Below are 17006 nucleotides of genomic sequence, written 5' to 3' on the forward strand. Positions count from 1 at the left end.
TTATGAGAAAGTTTATATATTGTCTCTGAAAGGGAGGACTCAGAGAAGACATGAAAAATTCCCCTAGTGACCCTCAGTGACCCCTGTGTCTTTTAAGCTTCCAGTCTTTAGAATGGACGAGGCATTGCTGCTGTCTTTGGGCTGGTGGGTGCACTTTTGGGGTGCAGATCTTGTATCCCCACCTGATAGGTATGACCACATGACCCACTGTCCAGCCTCAAGGTCCTGTGCTAATCCCTTGCTCCCCGCACATTGCTTCAGACCATCCTCTCCCCAAATCCCACCCAAAGGGTGGGCCTTGTCTTTTACTTCTTTGCCAGTCATCTGATAAGGTGTCCTGTAGAACGCTGAGAACAGTCCAGGACTCCAAGACATTATTTCTATTTCTTTAATAGCAAGAGGCACACACAGATCTATTCAAATACAATAAACCCTGCACACATCAGTCTGCCTCAGTTTCCTTACCAGTCAGCAGTGTTCTTTTGGCCAGGGACAGAAGTCTCCGGAGCTGTCCACATTCCCCATGCTGCAGTGCACGTCTATGGTTCTGAAACAAGGAGTCTTCCTCCCTCCTGTTTATGGTCTCTGAACTTGGTCGGACACTCCCTTGTCCCTCTGTAGCTAATCACAGGAATAACATAAAGGCCTACAGATGTCAACCATATATGACTATTAGCTTAGCAGAACAAAGGACTAGGTATAAAATGATGATGTAGGTAGTTGCTAGGTACATTGTATTTGACTGATAGTTTGTTCTTAAGTTGTAAGACAAGAATCACTGTAAACAAGAGTGTACATGGTGGGAAAAGGCAAAGTGGGGAACCATTTAAGTGGGGAACCATTAAAGAATCCTTCTGGCATTTTAGGGGATGTTTAAAAGGATGTTGAGCTTAACTGAAACTTACATGTACTAACCAGAGATGTACCATGGCAATTTATTGACATAAATGCTAATGAATCTAACTTAAGTGGCTAATGGACCTATTGAAGATAAAAACCCCAATGTTGTTGAGGAGTGGAAGGAAATATAAAAAGAGAAAGTTGAACCCATCATTAATATGTATAAAATATGATGTGTGTTGGCGTAACCCTGTACAAAGTAAAACTCAGTCTGAGAGGAGTGGGATACATGGAACGCATTAGTCTGATGACCACACGTGGATATCCTCACCTGTTCTGGGGGTCCCCACAAACAATGCTGCGAGTATGGAAGTGCTATCCATTTTGTAATGGCTCTATCTCCTTTGCTATGTTACAGTGTTTGTGATCTTGGATGTTTTGCCAATAAACTTTATAACATTACTTGTTGTTTTCTCAAGATATTAGTGCCAGAAAGAATGTGCCACTCTCAGAGCAGTGTTGGTTCGGGGGTCTCACAGGAGTATAAATGATTACAATTCATTTTTGGATCTGAAAATCCAATTCTGACACACAAGGAGTGTAGATCCATTGAGGAAGACATGCCCATTTATACCTAAACATTTTTCACTATACGGCACCCTCATTAGTACTTAGGCTTTGACAATATAGAACTTGTTGAGAAAGAAAAATAGAATCACAATATACCTTCAAAGTTACAAAATATCTCTCATCCTTTTATTTTAAAAATTTACAATTGTTTTCTTGATTTTTTTGTATAAATTTCCACCCGTTCTTTCTTTCTTTCTTAGAAAAAGGAATAAATGTAGAAACATTAAAAGAAGGTTGTAATTTTCTTGAAAACAAAAATCTGGAAAAGGTATGGAAGCCTTTTAAAAATGCTATTTATATATTATCAATGAATACATTGAAAAATATCCATCAGAAATGTTCCTCATCTGTATCTATAACTGCACTTTCAATAAGGATTAGCAGAAAAGACAACCAGAGACAAGTTTTGTTTTTATTTTTTTACCTGTAAATTTAGAGGTAGAAATAGAAATATCAGGTATGAAAATTATAACCAACCTTGTGAAAATAACATCTGAATATTATTAAACCTCTCTGATGAGAAGTCAGGTGATAAATGCACATAAGTGGCATATAAGAGAGAGAAGAATAAGTCAGAAAGCAAAAGATGGATCCTAGTCAGCTCTTGGAACATTGTATAGTTATTTCCTTATCACAATCATCACATTAGTTAAGATACCTAATTTATTTAACAGATTTTTTTTCAGAGAAGCTATTGATTTTCATGGATTCCTTATTAATTGAAATCATCCTTTGAAAAATTTGAACAAGAAAATTTTCACTTCAAAGCCTTAACTATCGGAAGTCTTTTAGTGATACACACCCATTTCCACCAATTGGGGTCCTGGATCATTTACAGGCATGGATCTACGTCTGACTTATACCAACTGTTTTATTTTATTTATATACAGCTTTTTGCCCTCAGTCATTTGTGAGCGTTGTTTTTTATGAATGTGCAGTATTTGATCTCGTTTGATCTCACACACATTTCTCAGGCTACATACATTGCTGATACATTGCTGAGATCAGGTTTTTAAGACAAATGGACAGTGAAAGAAAACTATGTCTCTGTTACCTTCACTGAGAACAGCATTCTGCTCATCAGTTTCCTCATGGCCTTCTTCATCTCGGTGTTTCTCAGCATGTAGGGGTTCAGCATCGGGGTGATTACAGTGTAAATGACTGAGATCACTTTGTCCGGAGTGAACTGCTTGAAGGGCCAAGCATAGATGAAGATGTTGGGTATGAATTGTAGACAAACAACTGTGATCTGGGTTCCACAGGTGGACAAAGCCTTGCACTTCCCTTCCGTGACGTGGGTCCTGATCTTGATTAAAAGATCTTGATTAGATGACAGCATAGGAAATAAGCAGAATGATGAATATCTTTGCACATATTGAAGATCATCTGCAGTTTGACCAGGTGAGTATCAGTACAGGCCAGTTTGATGACTTGTGGGACATTACAGTAGAAATTGCCCTGTATTGTACTACAGAATGGCAACTAGCGGATCAATCCAAGCTGAACAACTGAGTGAGCCAATCCACCCAGCCATGCCAGTGCCACTATCCCCACACAAGTTAAGTACCGCAATGGTTTATAGATGGCCACATACCGATCAACTGCCATCCTCATAAGGCAAAATGACATTGCTCCAGTGATGAAGTGGAAGAAAAAAATCTGGAGGATGCACTCATTGAAGGAGATGGTTTTACGCTGGGTGAGGAGACCAGAGAGCCATTTTGGAGCATTTACTAATGAGTCACTGACATCCAGGAAAAGCCAAGTTGATCAGCAGGAAGTATATAGGGGTCTGGGGCTGTGGTCAGTGATCACAGTGGTGATGCTGGTGAAGATTCCCAACCAGGTGTTCAAATGGTTGATGAAGAAAACCAAAAAGAGGGATAGCTGCAGCTCAGGACTCTAGGTGAGGCCCAAGAGGACAAATTCTGTCACTGGAGTGGTAAAGTGCTTCTCCATGTATTAACTTCAAAGTATGATTGCAGAGGGCACAGTGATAATTATTGATAATGATGTAATCCCAACATCTTCCTAATATTAAATAAATATGAACTCCACCTTAACAAAAAAACACTTGCTTGGGAATTTCTTTGGTTTACTGAATTCCACACTGTTTCCTCAGCCCCAGTGATGAGAACCCTGCTTCAGCAAAACTCAAAAGCTGCACCAGTCTCAAGGTCTGGGGTCCCTGGGAGTGTAGAGAAGTGTTCTACACACTCTCATAAGTCCCCTACCACTTTCTCCATTCACCTTCATCCAGCCCTGAATGGTGCACAGCTCCCATAGTTCGTAGATTCTGGATGGCACCTAGAGATTCAGGGTTGGAAAGAATTTGGATTTGCAGGGGGAGCTCATATAGTTGGGTACTTTCAGGACCTGGGTGTTCTCATATGGGGATCTCAGCTAGATACTCACTAGATAGGCAGGGAGTAGGAATGGAAAATGTGAGAACCAATAACTTAGGGGATTCAGATGTCCAATTCATGGCCTTGTTATCAGAGATACTGAACACCTTTATTCATCCTTTAGACAATGAGGGTCTTTGACCCTTTCTAGTGGCTACAGTAAGAGAAGGAATTAAGTCTGATTGTCTTAAACAGGAATAGCATGTCCTCAATATCTCTGAAAAATCAAGTCATTGTATTTTGATACCCATGGATTCTGGTACTGAACCTTAAACAGCCACATTTGAAAACTGTGAACACATCAACATTTCCATGTATGTATTTAGAGTGAAATGTTCAAACCTGTCACAGAATTATGGATACTCAAATCCCATTAACATTTTTTGAAAATCTGTAGATCTAGTAGAAAAATTCCTTGCTTCCCAACAAAACACGTCTATGAAATATTTGATTTGGGGGGGAGAGGGTATGTTTAATTAAGTAAAGAAATTTATTTCCATGGTATTCAAATCCAAGACTTTACTTCCATTTTAAACCTTTTTTTAAAAAATTCCAATTCTACATTAAATTTTCATTTTGATTTTCTTTGGGGGAAACAAAAAATACTTTTCAGTTTTAATAATACTTAGCTCTTTAGAGTGGTTTTCATTCATGGGTCTCAAAGCACCTTACAAAGTAGATCATGGCCACCTTGTTTACTGATGGCGATACTGAGGAACAGAATAGTGAAGTTTCTCAACTAATGTCACTTGTTGGCCAGCGGCATAGGTAGAAATAGACAGATTTCCCTAAGTTCCACTCCCAGTTCTTTCTCTGCTTGGCCATGACCCTTTCAATCACCCGCCCCCCCTTATTTTCTCCCTCTGTTTTTATGTTAGCCCTCTACCTAGCCATAAGAAAATAAATGGGCTGTGGGAATAAAAAAATATATGAGAAAATGTTGTGTGTAGAGAGGATAAAACTGTCTCTTATTTTCTCACACATGAGAAAGTAAGAAATGAAACATTCAGTTCACAATTTTGTGGGGGAGGAAAGGGGAAAAAAGAGATTATCCTATCCAAAATTTGTGTTTTGAGAAAAGCTCAAACTGGGGCAAGTTTTCCCCTCCCCCCAAACAATGTCAGCCAGCCCTAAAAATCTCATCCTTAAATGATAGTGCTTTGAATCAACAGGGGGAGAGTGAGGATGGCTTTGTGGATAAATTGCTTGTCTTGTATTCTGGGAAGCGGGGTTCAATTTCTCCCCTACACTTTCTGGGACCCTGGATAACTCCCAGCGCCTCCCAGCCTGGGATTCTCAAAGGAGAAAAAGGGAGTTCAGTGTGGGGTATTTCACTCTGAATTTATCCACAAATTTGGGCTTTTTCCAATTTTCACTTCCCAGATCTAACCTGCCCCAAAGAAAATATTTTTCAGATCAGAGCAGCGTAGCCCTGTTGTAATAGGAAAACCTTGGTCATAGCTAATCTCACAAAGGTCTCAGTTTTATCATAAAGAGACTCTTTACCATTCTCCTCTTAACTCACTTATGCTCCTCTTAAAGTCAAAATCAATATCCAAAAATCCACCCACTAACTTCCAGTCACTTCAATCATAAGGCCTATCGCTGCTAGTACATTGCAGATTTTGTGCAATAAGAGTTATTACCTCACACAACCTGCCATGTCAATGATCTCAGAGCTGGCTGCCTCCAAACAATTGAGAATGTCCCAGGGAAGTCACATCTCTGCGACATTCATTGTCCTCTTGAGGGGAAAGTGAACCTGGTTCTAGAAATGACACATCCCCAGAAATCTTCCTATATATCATTGCATCCCAAGCACTGGCATCAAAGATTCTTTGAAATCCCCCTGAACTTTACAGGGTGTGAACAAGGAGTTGCTACTCTAGATATTTGGCAATCTGTCACCAGGAGAGTCATTAATAAGTTCTTAGTATGTGTTATTTGGTTTATTTTTAGCCACCCAAATGCAGGATGCTTTGGAAACTTGTAAAGTTGGCTGGGTTTGACAGAAGGGGGATATTCATCACACTGGTAATTAACAGGGTATTTGTATGGCCCTGAAGCAGCAGATCATCCAGGACTCCTGAGTGTCACTGAGAGATCAGTCTGATCCAGGGGTTGGAGCCAGAGTAAGGAGTCAGGACTTGTGATATTTAATCTTTAATTAAAAATTAATCTTTAATTCCTGGAGACTCCAGGTCAATCCTGGAGGGTTGGCAGCCTATCATAAACATAGAGATAAGGGTAACATAAAAGCCCTCCTGGAAAGCTGTTCTAAATCACTTAATCTGTAAAGGGTTAATAAGCTCAAATAACCTAATTGGCACCTGACCAGAAGGGCCAATGAGGAGCCATCTAAGGACAAGGAAAGGAATTTGTGCCTTGGGGAAATTTTTAACCTAAGCTGGTAGAATATAAGCTTAGGGGGTCTTTCATGCGGGTCCCCATATCTGTACCCCAGAGTTCAGAATGGGGAGGGAACCCTGACAAGCCATATCTAGAACAAGCAGAAATAGTCATTCCAAACCCCTCATGCTCTCATTATCACAGTTTCCAAGCCACTAGTGACATTTTGGTGAGCTTTGAATGAAAGGTCAAAGTTCAAAGTTGGTCTCATTTTGGACTCATTAGTCAACAGACAATCAGTATCCACCCATTTCAACATTCCTGCTCAACAGCAACATGGGAAAGTATTGTGTCAGTGAAAGACCTGGGATAAGCATCTCCATTAGCATGATCCACTCCCTGATTTCACCAGCCAGGTCAGGAACAACGCTGACGGGATTTCTACTAGACGGCTGTGCCCGTTGTTGAGTGTGTAGGCTGATCTGTTCACCCAGTGACAGAGAGCGGAACATTGATCTGATACATGGATGTGGGTAGGCAGCACTAGGGGGTTTTAGTTCTGCATAACTTTCTCATAAGTAAATGTGGCCTAGAAGAAATTCCTGTAAGGTGGATGCATAACAGGTTGAAAGACTGGCCTCAAACAGTAGTTATCCTTGGTTTGCTGTCTGATTTGGAGGGCGTATCTAGTGGGGTCCTACAGCAGTCAGTCCTGGCTCTGGTACTATTCAATATTTTCATTAATGAGTTGGATAATGGAAGAGAGACTATGCTAATAAAATTTGCATATGAAACCATGCTGGGAGGGGTTGCGAGCACTTTGGTAGGCAAGTTTAAAGTTCAAAATGACCTTGACAAATGGAGAATTGGTCTGAATTCAACAAGAGGAAATAAAGACAAGTGCAAAGTACTTCACTTAGGCAGGGAAAAAAATGAAATGTTCAACTACAAAACTGGGAATAACTGGTGAGGTGGTAGTACTGCTGAAAAGAATCTAGGGGTTAGAATGGACCACAAACTGAATATGAGTCATCAATGTGATGCAACTCTGCTCGGCACTAGTGAGGCCTCAGCTAGAATACTGTGTCTAATTCTGGGCACCACACTTTAGGAAAGATGTGGACAAATTGGAGATAATCCAAAGGAGACCAACAAAAATCATAAAAGTTTTTGAAAACCTGACCTATAATGAAAGGTGAAAACCTGGGCATGTTTAATCTTGAGAAAAGAAGACTGAGGGAGGACTTGTTCAGGGCTGTTATAAAGCGGACAGTGATCAATTGTTCTCCATGTCCACTGAAGGTAGGACAAGAAGTAATGGGCTTAATCTGCAGCAAGGGAGATTTAGGTTAGATATTAAAAAAACCTTTCTATCTATAAGGGTGTTTAAGCTTTGGAACAGGCTTCCAAGGGAGATTGTGGAGATGGTGTGAATAAAAGAACAAACACATCACTCTCTCTCTCCTATTTTCTCATTTATAATAATAAATAATTAATGGAAATATCCCATCTCCTAGAACTGGAAGGGACCTTGAAAGGTCATCGAGTCCAGCCCCCTGCCTTCACTAGCAGGACCAAGTACTGATTTTGCCCCAGATCCCCAAATGGCCCCCTCAAGGACTGAATTCACAACCCTGGGTTTAGCAGGCTAATGCTCAAACCACTGAGCTATCCCCCTCACCTTTGAAAAGTTAAAATTATAAATCCAAATGAAATGAAAAGTTTTGTTTTATGATGAAATTGTCTAACAAAAACCCAAGAATGTCCATCAAAACGTGATGTTTCCAACCATAAATGCTGATTCCAGCAAATCACCTTTTTCAACTGCAATTTCTTTTTTAAATGAATGTCAACTAACTCTAAAAGCCAGTTGTATAGAGGACAGTGCTTGTACTCCAGGGAGCTGAGTTCTATTTCTGTTCTGTTGTGGACATCCATTGTCACCATAATCATCATCAAATGCACCAGGACCATTGCGCCAGTCAGGGTGATCATGGTTGATGGCTTTGCATCATCCATAGTGTAGTGAAGTTCCCAGATTGACTTCCATAGGGCCAGGATTTCACCCACAGTGGATTTCCTGAAAGTCTCTCTCTCTGCATATTCTAATTAACTTTTTTCTTGATTTTTCCATGCATCCAATAAAGTACCCCAAACTGTTTTAGACATGCAATTTTGTCCAGTGGGCAAAGAACTGACAATGACATATAACTATTCCTTAATCCCAGGGTATATGTATATTCCTTATACCAGACACAATGACACATGGTGATGACAGGAATTAATTTCTATCTTGTATACCTTGTGTATGTAAACCCCTACTATGGGCCCCAACCTGCAGCCCTTCTTTAGTCAAACTTCCTATAGACTGCAGGACTGGGCCCAGGCGGATTTTGGATGAATAAAGAGGGCAGAAGTGTATGAACTGTTCGCCATCCTCAACTCCATGAAGGTTCTTCTGGCTTAGAATGGCAACTCCTTAGAGGTGCTGAGTTTTCTCAATTCCTATGCAGCACACCAGTATGGAAAGGCTGCGTGGCTAATACATGGAGGACTTCACTTTGACGCAGAACACCTGAGTTCTCTTCCCAGCGTTTCCACTGACCTGCTATGTCATTTCAGGCAAGTCATTTCCCTTGTTTCACATGCCCTCCCCCAGCTTTGTGTACTTAGATTATCATTAGGAGTTTTCCATTAGTCTGTCTCTGGGACCCTGATCTTGGTTGAAATTTCTAGATCTGAAGGTAATAACAATATTAGTGTTTTAGACCAGAAGCCCATCCAGTGTAATATCCTGCCTCTGACAGTGGTCTCTCCCCACTGCCTCAAAGGAAGGGACATAGTCCACGCTGGTGGTTGAATATCCCTGCTCTACTTGAATTTGTTTCCTAACAACTGTCCATTACAGGTGAATTTAGAAAGCAAAGTGAACCTGACAGTTCTGTTTTCATTTGTCCAGACTGAGAGCATAAAGCAGCAAAAAAGGTTGAGAGTACTTTCAAGCCTGGTTGGCCAAGCCTTACTGAGAGAAATCATCTGTTAGAGGGCTTATTCCTTCACCCTCTCACTTCCCTGGTCGTTCTCGCATGAACAGAGAGCAACAATACCCGAAGTCCGAAAGTGCAAACAATTCAATGTTTATTGGGGTGAACTTCCAGCAAGCATGATTCCAGTTTCCTTCCTCAGTGTCGCCCTTCCCAGCTATGATGCCACAGAGCCTTGCTTGTGTCCCTGTTCCCATTCTCTGTTCCTATTCCCCTGCTTAGCGAAACATGATTCCAATTTCCCAACGCCTATTCCCTGTTCCCATTTCCCCATTATTTCCTGATTGACTGCAGACTATATAGTAAAACTTGAGTTCTGCTTAGCTATACCTTAACCAATCATTTTACTGAAATTTAACTAACCAATCCTAACACATCATAACATAATTATTTAACCAATTATATCCCACCACCTTAATTGGTTTACACCCAACAAAATTAATTATACAGCAGACAGAAACAATCACAGAACCAGACAGAGATTATACAGACAAAACAATAGGGAAGTGGAGACTAAAGTGATAGAACAAAACAGAAATGAGGATTTCACATCCCAGCAATTGATAAGTGAGTTCTTGCCAGACAGGATGCTATCAAACTAAGTTTTCTTTAAATCTTTTAGGCTCTTCCCTTTCACTGGAAGTGATAGATTGGATCACCTTTCTAACAGCCCCAGATTACCTCATTTCAATGTGACTAGTTTGGAATGTGAGGATGTGAACATTCACTTCCCAATTTATGGCTGCTTCTGCTGCTTAGCCGAAGGCCTTACTTAGCCTAAGAACAGGGCCTCAGACTGTCACAGTAAGAGAAGGTCCTTACACCGGCACACAGTGATTTTGATTCTTCCTTTTATACCTCTATAACTAGCTAAGTGATAAGAATACACCTAAATTCTTAAAGTATAGGCCTTTGCAGACAGGCCTGAATATTTATATCCTAACAATTTCATTGAAGACAAGGGGCCAAATCATGATATCTTTACTCAAAAAACTTACAATGAGAATTTTGACTGAGTCTCCTTTCAGACTCCCAGCTTAAAAACTAAGGAAGAACCTCAGGACTTAGGCTGTTCGAAAGTAGACCGCAGGAATTAGGTGCCCAACTCTCTTTAAAAGTCAATAGAATTTAGGTGCCTAACTCCCTTCGGCCCCTTGAAAATGCTGGCTTTCACCCACTGATTCCAGGGATAGTTTTGCCAGGTCAAAAGATTTGTCCAATGGTTTCAGTGGGAATTTTTTCAGAATAAGAACTAAATAAGGACTGAGTAACAACTGAGTGATCGCTGAGTAAAGACATCAGCATTTGGTTCCTGTAGTGACAGGTTTTCTGAACTGAAACTATAGTTTGCAGAAGAAATCATCCACAGCCCAAACAATGAACTCTGTGTTGGGGATCATTGACACAGGCATTTCTCCACCCAACTTTATTACCAAGAGATTAACAGAGGATTTACACTATTGATGAGAGGAGGAGAGTGAGTATCTTATGTAAACATAATTATGTGCACTGCTAGCTTCTTCTGCTTTTCTCTCCACCCACTCACCTTCAGAACATTTTTTCACCAACTGAAGTTGGTCCAATAAAAGAGATTATCTCACCCAGCTTGTCTCTATCATTACCCTGGGACTCACAAGGCCAAAACATAATTGCAAACTATTATTTTAGTGCAGTCACAATATCAAGCCAGGAAGACTGCTATTCCTCCACATCTTTTCTGGTCATTATGACTCCCTTTCTTGTATATTTTCCTTAGTTTAAGTGCTTTGAGGTACCATTGATGAAGTATTTGGTAATATTTTTTCTTAACTGTTACACAAATAGATGTGCTTTTAGCCTTCCTCCAAGTGGTTTCCCATTGTTCCAAGTGATATCAGCTTCTATAGTCTTTTTCCATTTTTCATAAATGGGCTCTTGTCTTCTAGATACATCAGTAAAAATCCATTATACTCAGGGAGTCACATATTTCATAGCTCCTGTGGGCTAAGTTCATTGTACACATCAGGGTCTCCTCGCATAACCCCTGCAAACTCCCTATGTGTTGCCCTCCCATCCCTCTCTCTTTCAGGGATTCCTTGCAGCTCCACCCAATCCTCATCCACCAGGTGTTGTGAATGTCCCCCATTTCCCTTCCCCCACATACCAGGTTCCCCCTCTCTCTCCCCCATTCCTAGCATGTGCACACCCTTATGCTCACCTTTTCCCCACATTGCCTCTCCCCTGTTTGTTTGGGTATTTTTTTTGTTTTTGTTTTTTGTCTCCTTTATCTCTGGGTAATAAGCCATGCAGTGTCAAAATGTTAAACTCTATGGGAAGATGGGCTGAGATGAGATGGAGTATTACTATGATGGAAGGCCTGAAATTTTGGACTGGACCAGCTTCAGTATTCAGCTTTATTGCATTGAAATGTACAAACAGAGCAATGCTGAGTTTAGTGTAAGGCCTTCAGAAACTCAGCCAATCAGAGGGAAATCAGGCTCCTTGAGGTGTCCTTTCTCTTTATTAATGGTACCATAATTGTTAATATTCTACTAAGACTCTGGCTTCCCACACTGGATTGTAAAGCTTTGAGTTGCTGTTTCCCCCTAATGCTGACATAAAAAGCAATTTTTGTTTGCAGTGTCATTTCAGTCATGTTGGTCCCTTAGGAGAAAGCTAAGGCAGGAGAGCTCAAAAACTTGTCTCTTCCACCAATAATAGCTGGTCCAATAAAAGCTACTACCTATCTTGTCTCTCTCATAAAGTGTATTGAGACAGACAAAAAAATTTTGAAGGATGCTTTTTCTTTAAAAAACAGGTTTTTTAAAAAAAATAAAAGTTGAAAAACAAAATATTTTCATTAATTTTGCAGATTGTAGTCAAAGGAAATGAAAAACTTGTTGTGTGTTTCCTCCACCACTACCTTCCCCACTTTTTCGTAGGAAAACAGAAAAAAAACTATAATAATAATAATTACTAATGCCAAAACCTGAACATTTTCAGTTATAATTTTAATGAAAATGTTTAAATATTAAAACAAATCCTTTTTTCATATACCTAAATTTTAAATTGTTTTGGAAATATATATATAAAAAAGATAAAGTGTGTTTTCTTTCCTGATCAACTCTATATTCATAACAGTTAAGTAGTTAAGACATTGTTCAGCTCTGAAGCGATTGAGTAAAAATGGCCTCGTCTTACTCAACACACAGGTCTACTAACCATGCATAGCTGAGTCAGAATTTCAGGGAAAAAATATAAATAAATAAAGTGTCAATGCTGTTACTCCTGCCAGCCCTGCTCTGTCAGCACAGATCTGGGAAAGTGGCTGGGTGGACACAATATCTTCAACACAATTGTGAAACAATTTCTCATCCATGACTTCTTTGCAAAACCTTGTAAAGCAGCAAGAGTGGATGGGTACATGAGGGCATGGTGTGACAGGAGAGGTGCTGCACAGGTGTCACTGAGGGCAGGGTGTGGTGTGGAGAGGAGGGGGCTGGGCAGGGCAGGGCAGGAGTCACTGAGGGCAGGGAGTGTAAGGTCACTGAGTTTTATTTTAAAGTATTTTTTTTATTTTTAATCCATTTCTAATTTGAGAAGTTCCACGATATGATGTTTTTCAAGCTCGTTTTTTTCTATTTGAATATACACAGTTGCAAGAAATTACAGGGAGGTCATATTTAATTATTGAAGAAGGGTAGACATGGAGATTCAAAGAGCTTTATAACTGTTAAAACACAAATTCTCAACATCAAAATATACAAAGCAAACAGCCTTCAGTCAAATTCTAAGGCGTTCTCACTCCGCATGGTTCTTTCTTTGCCTAATTTTCAATTATTGTTGATGGGAAATTTTTCCCTCTGTTTGTGTGCGTATGTTGAAATTGAAGTTTACCCTCAAAACTCTAATCATTCCAACCTAGATCTATGAAGCCTAGTGCAGGAAGCAGGTAATGAGGGATTTACCCTGCTTTGATGACCACTCAAATATCCTGTTCCTCCACTATGTCCCAAATAGCCTTCTTGTGTCAGCCCTCATATAAATCTATACAGAAGACAATGTTCAAAACCCTCCTGTGTTTGGTGGCTAATATCAACACATGAAGAAAGTTGAAGCACTCAAGGCAGTTATTAATGAGTCCTCTTGTGAAAGAATCCCCAAATCTCCAAAGCAGCAACTTCCTTGCTCATGTCAACTAAAGCTCAAGGGGATTTCAGAGACCCTTTGGTCCACACCTTCGTGGTGGTCAGTAGGTTTATAAGGGGAAGATTTCTGGGGCTACCTCCTCTTTTGAACCAGGTCCCCTTACCCTGCTATTCAGGATCACAATGATGAGCTGTGAGGTATGACTTCCCCAGGCTGTCCTCAATCATTTGGAGGCAGCTGGCTCTGAGATCACAGACACCACAGGTCATGTGAAGTATTGACTTTTGACTCATAAATTGTGCAATGTGATATTGTTATCACCAAAGTCAGGGTGCTCAGAGCCCCAGCCAATAAAGAAAGAGAGATCTGGTTGGGGAGATAACACTTTGCACTTATGGCACGGACTCTTCTCTAGAGGGCTTTGCTCATTTGATCAGTTCTGAAATTTCAGGGAATGTTTTACGCATCAAGGGCTGGAACCCTGTTGATTTTTGGGAAAATAAGAAACCAAAAGAGGAATAATATGGAACACATGGAGCTCCTACCATATGATTAACACAGCCACAGCTGCAACCACCTCTGCAATCATCGATAAATCATAGAACTGATGGATGTCAACATTAAAGCATTCAACATAACAATACTTCATCTCATCTCTGCCAATCCTCCCAATAGAGTTTAACATCTTGACACCCTGCATTACCCAAAGAGAATGAAAACAGATAACTAGTGGAAAACAGATAACTAGGGGGAAATGTGTGGGAAAGGAGGAAATGGGGGTGTGCACATAGGCATGGAGGGGAGATGGAGAAAATAGAGACCCTGGTATGTGGAGGGGGGTGGGATCCAGGGGTGAAAGTAAGGTGGTACGGGCTGGTAAGGTATACCAGTAAAAAGTGGCTGCTGGTACAGGCCCATAACCAGCTGACTTTAAAGCACTGCCGCGGCTTAAGGACCCTGCTTAAAGACACCCCACTTAAGCTCATAAAAATATATAAGAAATTGAGTCATAAAAGCTAGAGAAAATGTGGAGGATAGCGGTCTGTGTGTATATATGCTGGCAATGCCCTAACATAATCAGACAGAAATAACACAACATTTTAGAAGAAAATAAATAGATCTTTCAAGATTATTAAAGTTAGGCCACCTATCAAACTCATAGATATAGTACAAAGTTGGTTACTGACTCAGGAAAGGACCGATTCACCATTATTTCTAGTAGCCAGATCTGTGAGAGCTCATGTTTGGAGTAGGACAGATCCATCAACATTAGTAGCATGAAGAAATAAAGTCCGGGCAATCCTTCTCTCATAACTATAAAGGGAAGGGTAACAGCTGTCCTGTGTACAGTACTATAAAATCCCTCCTGGCCAGAGACTCCAAAATCCTTTTCCCTGTAAAGGGTTAAGAAGCTCAGGTAACCTGACTGGCATCTAACCCAAAGGACCAATAAGGGGACAAGATACTTTCAAATCTTGGGGGTGGGGGGGGGCGAAGGCTTTTGTTTGTGCTCTTTGTTTTGGGAGTCATTCGCTCTTGGGACTGAGAGGGACCAGACATCAATCCAGGTTCTCCCCATCTTTCTAAACAAGTCTCTCCTATTTCAAACTTGTAAGTAAATAGCCAGGCAAAGTGTCTTAGTTTTCCTTTGTTTTCTCAACTTGTAAATGTACCTTTTACTAGAGTGTTTATCTTTGTTTGCTGTACTTTGAACCTAAGACTAGAGGGGAGTCCTCCTAGCTCTTTAAGTTTGATTACCCTGTGAAGTTATTTTCCATACTAATTTTACAGAGATGATTTTTACCTTTTTCTTTAATTAAAAGCCTTCTTTTTAAGAACCTGATTGATTTTTCCTTGTTTTAGATCAAAGGGGGTTGGATCTGTATTCACCAGGAGTTGGTGGGAGGAAGGAGGGGAATGGTTAATTTCTCCTTGTTTTAAGATCCAAGGGGTTTGGATCTGTATTCACAAGGGAATTGGTGAAGGTCTCTCAAGGTTTCCCAACTAGCCTTGGGATGGTGGGAGCGGACCAGAGCTAAGCTGGTAGTTAAGCTTAGAAGTTTTCATGCAGGCCCCTACATTTGTACCCTAAAGTTCAAAGTGGGGATACAGCCTTGACATGGTGGCAGAGTGGTGGAATCATTTTAAACCCAAAAGCCAGTGATTTTTTTTTTCCCTTCTAGCTGCTTGGAAAGCAGAACTGAAGGTAGATGCATATCTTATCTCTCCTTGCCTGAAGGCAGAGGTGTTAAGTTTTTTTAACAAGATCCTTTGTTAAGAGAAGGGTTCAATTAATGAGCAAACAAATGACTGTTAAAAGGAATTTACAAGCTGAATTCTTTTTTTTTCTTTTTACATCCTCAGGAGTAGCTAGTTAGAAAGTCTCTGTTAACTCAGCAGCAGCCAGAGCTGAGAACATCCCAGTTTCAGTCAACTGCAGAGGAGTGTGACCCAGCACAAGAAAACAGGAAAATGACTACAAAAGAAGAAAAAGCCAAAGAGGAGGCCCACAAGAGAGCTATGGAGCTGAAAGAAAAAGAGATGGAGGAGAGAGAAAAAGAAAGGAAGCATGAACTGGAAGTAGCAAAGGCTAAGCCGGATACAACAGCCAATCCTAACAATCCCTCTACAGGTACCACTTCCGATCCCAGAAAATTCCCCACCTACAAGGCAGGCGATGATACTGAGGCCTTCCTAGAAAATTTTGAAAGGGCCTGCCTTGGATACAGCATCGCTGCAGACCAGTACATGTAGAGCTGAGGCCACAGCTCAGTGGACCCTTAGCAGAGGTGGCGGCTGAAATGCCTAAGGAACACATGAAAAGTTATGAACTTTTTAAAAACAAGGCCAGACTCAGAATGGGGCTAACACCCGAGCATGCCCGTTGGCGGTTCAGAGCCCTAAGATGGAAACCAGATGTGTCATTTACCCAGCATGCCTACCACATTGACAAAAATTGTGATGCCTGGGTATCAGGAGCAAATGTTCAATCTCTGAAAGATCTGGTTTCCCTAGTAAAAATGGAGCAGTTTTTAGAGGGTGTTCCTGAGGAAATAGAAAGGTACATCCTAGATAGGAAGTCCAAAACTGTAACCGAGGCGGGGGAGATTGGAGCCAAATGGGTGGAGGTGGCAGAAAAGAAAAAAAACTAGTAGCAGTTGGAGCGAATATCAGAAGAGGCAACCCGAAACCAAACCTTACCACCGGGGACAACCCAAGGCCCCACCCACATCCCAAGGGAAACCCCAGACGCCTTCTCACCCCACCACACCAGTCTCCACCAACCAACATCGTCCCGGTGATACATTAGCAGAGCGATGTTTTAAATGTAATGAACTGGGACATATAAAAACTCACTGCCCCAAGAACCCCAACCGATTACAGTTCATTACACCCCAATCACACCAAAGATCCCAAGACCCAGATGCCTCTCTCATACCCTCAGAGCGAAGGGAAACCTTGAGAGTGGGCGGAAAGAAGGTTATCGCTTGGAGGGACACTGGGGCACAAGTCTCAACTATCCACCAATCCCTAGTGGACCCCAAACTCATCAACCCAGAGGCTACAGTGACAATTCAACCCTTTGTGTCACAGTCTGTAACCTTGCCTA

At 41.0% G+C, this 17006-nt stretch overlaps 1 pseudogene; it reads right to left on the reverse strand.

The window, feature by feature from the left end:
• Positions 1-2509: 2509 nt before the first annotated feature.
• LOC117885400 lies at positions 2510-3429 on the reverse strand (annotated as a pseudogene).
• Positions 3430-17006: the final 13577 nt, after the last annotated feature.

The sequence above is a fragment of the Trachemys scripta genome, chromosome 12 (genome assembly GCF_013100865.1).
Source record: "Trachemys scripta elegans isolate TJP31775 chromosome 12, CAS_Tse_1.0, whole genome shotgun sequence".
Classification (NCBI taxonomy): domain Eukaryota; kingdom Metazoa; phylum Chordata; order Testudines; family Emydidae; genus Trachemys; species Trachemys scripta.